The sequence below is a fragment of the Saccostrea cucullata genome, unplaced genomic scaffold (assembly GCF_032062105.1).
Source record: "Saccostrea cucullata isolate Sc308-1 unplaced genomic scaffold, CSIRO_AGI_Scuc_v1 ctg3281, whole genome shotgun sequence".
NCBI classification, from domain to species: Eukaryota; Metazoa; Mollusca; class Bivalvia; order Ostreida; family Ostreidae; genus Saccostrea; species Saccostrea cuccullata.
In genome coordinates, this window is record NW_026938110.1 from 103,592 (window position 1) to 109,808 (window position 6,217).

The following is a 6,217-nucleotide window of genomic DNA, read 5'->3' on the forward strand; positions in this document are numbered from 1 at the left end:
TTATTAAAAATTATCTAGAGAAGACAAGATCATAATCTCAAAAACTTAATTAAATAAACAGGTAAAGTTAAGGTCCATATGACACCAATGCCTTGCCAAATAAAACATTTGCAAAAAAAAGCTGAAAGTCCAAATTTCTCAAATAGGATAGGAAATCCCGACTTATCTAAAATATTGTGTATAAATTATCTCTCAACAATTGTGTATCAAACAAAAAAAATATACGAGGATTGATTGATAAATTCTATGTTTGTTTAACGTTCCCCTCGAGATTTTTTTACTCATATAGAGGCGCCACAATTTGCCGGTAGAAAGCTGTAAATTCCGTCCTATACTTGCACACAGGGCCATTGAGCATTGAGTAGTCTTTGGCGTACCAGCACGTACTGCAACATGGGACTTAAACGGACTCGCATGAAGGGCCGGCCCCAACGCCCCACAGTGGGATTCGCACCCGTGACGTAAGAATCAACTCCTTATTTTGCGATTTTAGTGCAGGCGCATTAACCACCTCGATGATACGAGAAATGAAAAAAAAAATAGGCTCTTTATTGTCTATGGTAGAGAAATGCTTCAACTACTACATATTTTGCGTAAGACTATTTATGTTTTATTTTACATCAGGAACACTATTTAGTAAAACACAAAAGAATTAAGTTCACTGTATGCATAAAATTGCCCAGTCCTAATGTACCATCTATCATTCGGCAAAGAATAAAAAATGATTTTACGTCTATGGTTCAAAAAGAAACAAAAAAATACCTTTGAATTTATTATCTAAAAACAACTATTTAATTATGAATTACATGTTTTGGATGACATTTCTAGAGATAAAGAACACTATTCAAGCTTAGAAGTCCATTAAACATTACGAAATGGAAGCTGCGAAAACACGGACCTCCAAACATGAAAACATGTATCATGGAGTAGTGATCATACACTGTCGACCGGTCAAATCTTCCGTGTGATCCTTAATATGTTACAAAAAAGGAAAAAGTCCGTGAACAACTCAGTGTGTACATGATGGCATGGCAGTAGGAAAAAAAACTTAATGATCAATTGTATTTGCTGACAATTTCATTGTAAGACCTTACAAAGACGTTACAAAACGAATGCTTTCACATAGACTGCTGATGGAACAACGGTGTTAAAATATAGCTAAAGAACTTTAACTGTTAGTCAGTTTTAAGGAATGTACGGAAACGGGTAAAATAGCATATTGCATGACACCATAATGCATTGACTTTAGAGGAAATGACATGTACGTGTAAATCATGTTCAGAAAATAAATAAATTAATGTCAAAATTGATTTTCATGGTTTTTTGTTCTTTAAATGCTGTTGTATATCGACGTAAACAAAGGTAGTGACTGTTCCTTCGCCAAGCGCTCGGCACTAGAAGTGAAAGTCACGGGTCTTTCGGATATGACCTTAAAAACGTAGGTCCCGTGTCACGGTAGGCGTTGGCACGATAAAGAACCCTCACTGCTCAATGGCCCTGAGTGCCGAGTATAGGTCTAAATTTGAAGCCCTTCACCGGAATCGGTGACGTCTCCATATGAGTGAAAAATTCTCAATAGGGACGTTAAACAATATACAATCAATCAATCAATCATTTTGTGATATCTATTTTCACAGAAGTCACGTTGAATATTTTGTTATTGGAGAAGAAATATTAGTTTAAAAAAACAGGGCTTGCTAAAATTTAATTTAAAAAGTAAATGTCAGCCTCGGAAAAGTTACTTGTGTTTAATCAATTATACAAATTTTTAAATACAAAATAGTGTCATTATTTTTCAGTTATCAAGAATCGCTTGTAAATCTCGTTTTCTTTTTACAAATTCATAATCTCCTCAATTTTTGTGATGGTTTTAAAATAACCATCATATGATAAATTGATAACATAATTTTTTTAGGAGTGTTTTCAATCATTCAAATATAAAATCAATGTACATTTTTGAGAGAAAACTTGACTCAGAATTTTTCAATTCTAAGTTTAGAATGCCTCAAAAGTTCCAATACAGGTAAAGTTTGACACCTGGGGTATTTCATTGTGTATTAAATCACTTCCTGGATATAGGGATTAGGAGGCAAATGACCACAGATAGACTACTAGCCCCCAAGGCATTCACACCTGTACAAAATAAACCCCTCCCTCACGTGTAATTTACCACTCGGTATAAAATCTCTGCCTTTAAGCAGTGTTGACCGGGGAATACCAGTGGTGGGAATAACCAGTGGTAAATAATGATATATTCCGTCCTGGTAAATACTACATATTTTCTCTTAAGTGGGAAATACTGTGAAATAAAAACAATAAGATTTTATTTCTTAATTTAATTTAATCTTACTCATATTTCAAAAAGAATTGAAAATAAAAATAAATTTAAGGCCCCCTTTGCAACTGAATTAGACAAAGAAAAAAACACTTTAAAGTATATAAAGGTCATTGAGTACTGGCTATATTTAGAATACTGATTGAAGTTAGATACAACATAAACAAATAACACTACCAAACAAAATTTGACTTACCTAGGATCTTTATTTCGTAACGAAATAAAAAAATCGTGTTATCTATTAAGACCCCATCACTTTAAATTTCAGCTGGGTGTATTTTGTCAATCAGGAACGGGAGAAAAAAACAACAGTGGTGTGCATTGTACGTCTTTTGAATATACGTGTAGTAAGTTTAACAGAAAGGTATACAGATCAAATATACGCTTCATTGATTTCTAATTTGCATTTAATTTTAACTACCCGTTTGTTCATTGTGACAGACACACGGAAGATATTAATCCATGTCTGTGTAATCATACCACTTTTCTGTCTAATTTACATGCTTACCTATACAATATATTTGATGACAGGGATATTACTGTATCTAGGGAGTGAAAATTGGAGTCTGCCACCGATATATGATCATAAAATGATTTGCTTATCAGTATCATATCTTTTTACAAAATGGCATACAGTTCTGAAGGAAAAAAAAATTAATTATATAATTTACAGACACTTTATTCGCTTTTAAAAATATTTACATAAATATCATACGGGTGTTTTAATGACTTAACACATATACGATCGCGAGTATACGAAATAATATCGTACATATACGTATATTATGCATCGTCGCCCGCGTGGCACAGTGGTTAGAGCGTCTGTTGTAGAATCGCTAAATAAAGATTTAGATCCTTATGTCGTCCGTATAGATCTCATGCACTGTTGGACGTGGAGACCGGTTCTTCAGATGAGACCTTGTAAATCGATGTCCGTCTCTTAGTAGGTGCTGGTACGAAAAAGATCCCTCAATGAAAAATAGCCATGAGAGCCGATTATAGGACAAAATTAACAGCTCTGCACTGGCAAGTGGTGGCGTGTCCATATGAGTAAAGCTTTTCGAGGGGACATAAAACAACATTCAAAAACATATTATGCATCAAGACTAAATAAAGCAGGATAAAGTGTTGTTTCTGTATAGAAGAAAAACCTACCAGCAATACCTTTAAATTTGTTTTGAATATGCGTTTGTGGAGTTAGTGGAATTAGTGGATTAAAACTAGATGCAAGTGCATTACCTCCTGAATGAAAAAAGTTTCTTCAGAATTGTAGCATTCATATAATGACAGTTAAAAGTATGTACTTTTAAAACATTCCCTTTAATGACTACACCGTATAACAATTAAATAACAATTAATGACACTTTGAAATCATACTCTACCACAATTGTTCATTATGTGTGATTCCATAAGAGGAAATTTAAATTTGATTTCTAAAGAAAACACAAAAGTACATGTATATATAAACATTCTCGTAACATTGAAAAAACATTTTGAGAAGGGGTTGATTTACAGGTATATGTAAAACAAGACGTCATTTGATGACAGAATTTGCGGCTACTTTCAACGGCCGATACACATTGTACAATTTTTTTCCTATCCTGCTTAACAATCATTGATGACGATAGATGAATTTGGCAAAAAAAAAAAACATTCAAATGAGATAAGACATTGAATTCTTGTTTAACGGTAGATCATATGAAATTAATGAGGTATTTTTTAAAAATAATTTTGTTCTTTTGTGAAGAATAGGAACTAATAAAATAAGGGATACCCCCTTCTGAGTCTTAAATTTTTATGAACATACTAAACATGTCACTTTATTATATGTAAACTCCGTGAAATTTATCGAGATAACGAACAGTATATTCAAGCTCAAAAGTCCTAAAACAATACAAAATAGGTGCAGAGCAAACACGGACCACGCGGGATCAGGTGCCATTGAGAAGTAAGCTGCTCAAAGAAACGTTTATCAATATATATATGTAAAAAAGAAATTCAAAACTCCCAATAATCCTTTGCGATGCATGGTAACATGATGGCTTAAACATAGCAACAACTGACTGACAAAAATACAAACAATGATTCATTTCATTCCCATACCATGAAAGGGTCTATAGGTCTCGTCACTTGACTCGCGATATTTTACATTAATTTTCACATCTAATACTTCACACATGGTGTAATGCATGGAGTCAAGCAAATATATCTATGATTTAAACAAAACTTTCGTGAAAATTTAAGTAGTTGTACAAAGCGGGAAGGAAAATTATCCGACATACATGTACAAAATATTAATCTCGTGCCATAAAAGCTTGAGTGCCAGGAAAACATAAGATGAAACTGAAAATCTTCAAGGAAAACAGTGGATACTTACTTGTATATTAACAAAGATTTAATATGCCTTTGTGCATTCTTCCTGAATTTTTTTTTATTTTAACCATTTTCTGAGACTATTTTTCTGGTAGCCTTCAAGTTTTTTTTTTATTATTTTAAAACAGTTTCATTTTGTATGTTTATAATTTTTGTCGCTATCATTCAGTGGCTTGTATCATAAATATATAGTATATTTATACAGTTACCTATCATCGTGCATTTTCAATGTTGGTATGTAATGTAAGGGGAATAGTCCTTATAAGCAAATGTTTTATATTTACAATAAAATTTGACAATTCAATTTAGTTTTTTAGAAATTAAACTAGCACAATGGTCCCTTGATCAGCCACAGTATGTGAGCTTTTGTGAACTTGAGTCTAAACTACATGTAGTAAGCTTTAGAAAAAAAGAAGTAAAGATTGATTGATTGTATACTGTTTAACGTCCCTCTCCAGAATATTTCACTGATATGGAGACGTCATCATTGCCGTGAAGGGCTGCAAATTTAGGCCTATGCTCGGCACTTAGGGCCTTTGAGCAGGGAGGGATCTTTCTCGTGCCACTCCTGCTGTGACACGGGGCCTCGGTTTATACGGTCTCATCCAAAGGACCACCCCATTTAGTCGCCTTGCACGACAAGCAAGGGGGTACTGAGGACCTATTCTAACCCGGATTTCCACGGGGGAAGAAGTAAAGAAAAGTACAGTCTAAACTTCATCCTATACCAGTTTTAAAATGAGTTTTATCATTAACAACAACTTGGAAATTGTCACACTCTTTACGACTTTGGGATCTTCATCATTATCAGATACTGGTAGATGGATAACACTTTCAGTCAAACCACTGTCTTTTTCAGTACCTTCTGCAACCTGTAACATATAATGACAATTGTGGATAAATTGTTCTACTATTAATATCCTATCGACTCAGTGATGGCCTGTCCAGAGACACCATTAGATGAATCTAACTATGACAAATGAAGATAAAAAATTACATAGTTATTTTATAATTCTAGAAGCATTGGAAGAGGAGTCATAAAGCTTGAAATTTCTTTTATATATGCAATGTTTGACAAGATAGAGTACACAATTAACGGATTTATTTTTTCTGTAATTATTTAAGTAAAATATTATTAATATGTCTTTCATTTTTCACTCATCTGCAAACTGTAGATCAGATCCAGCATCAGAATCAAGTCTATGTCCATCCCTAGACGCATCATTCATGCAATTTTGCTTCAGGTGCAGGTACACCTTATAATTATTTTGAAATTGAACTGCTACATGTAAAAAACGTTGAACTGGCAACTCGTCTGGAAACATAAGTCAGCATCCGAAGGAAGTCTGGTATTGTCCATCTCTAGATGTTTCATCTATTGAAGTTTGGTCCAACTTTGGCTTAAAGTTACTTTGTAATGGACCTGCTGGAGTATGGACTATTTATGTCTGTGACACAAGAGTATAGTCTAGATGAACTCTTTATTGCCCAGAGAAGTTTTAAATATAT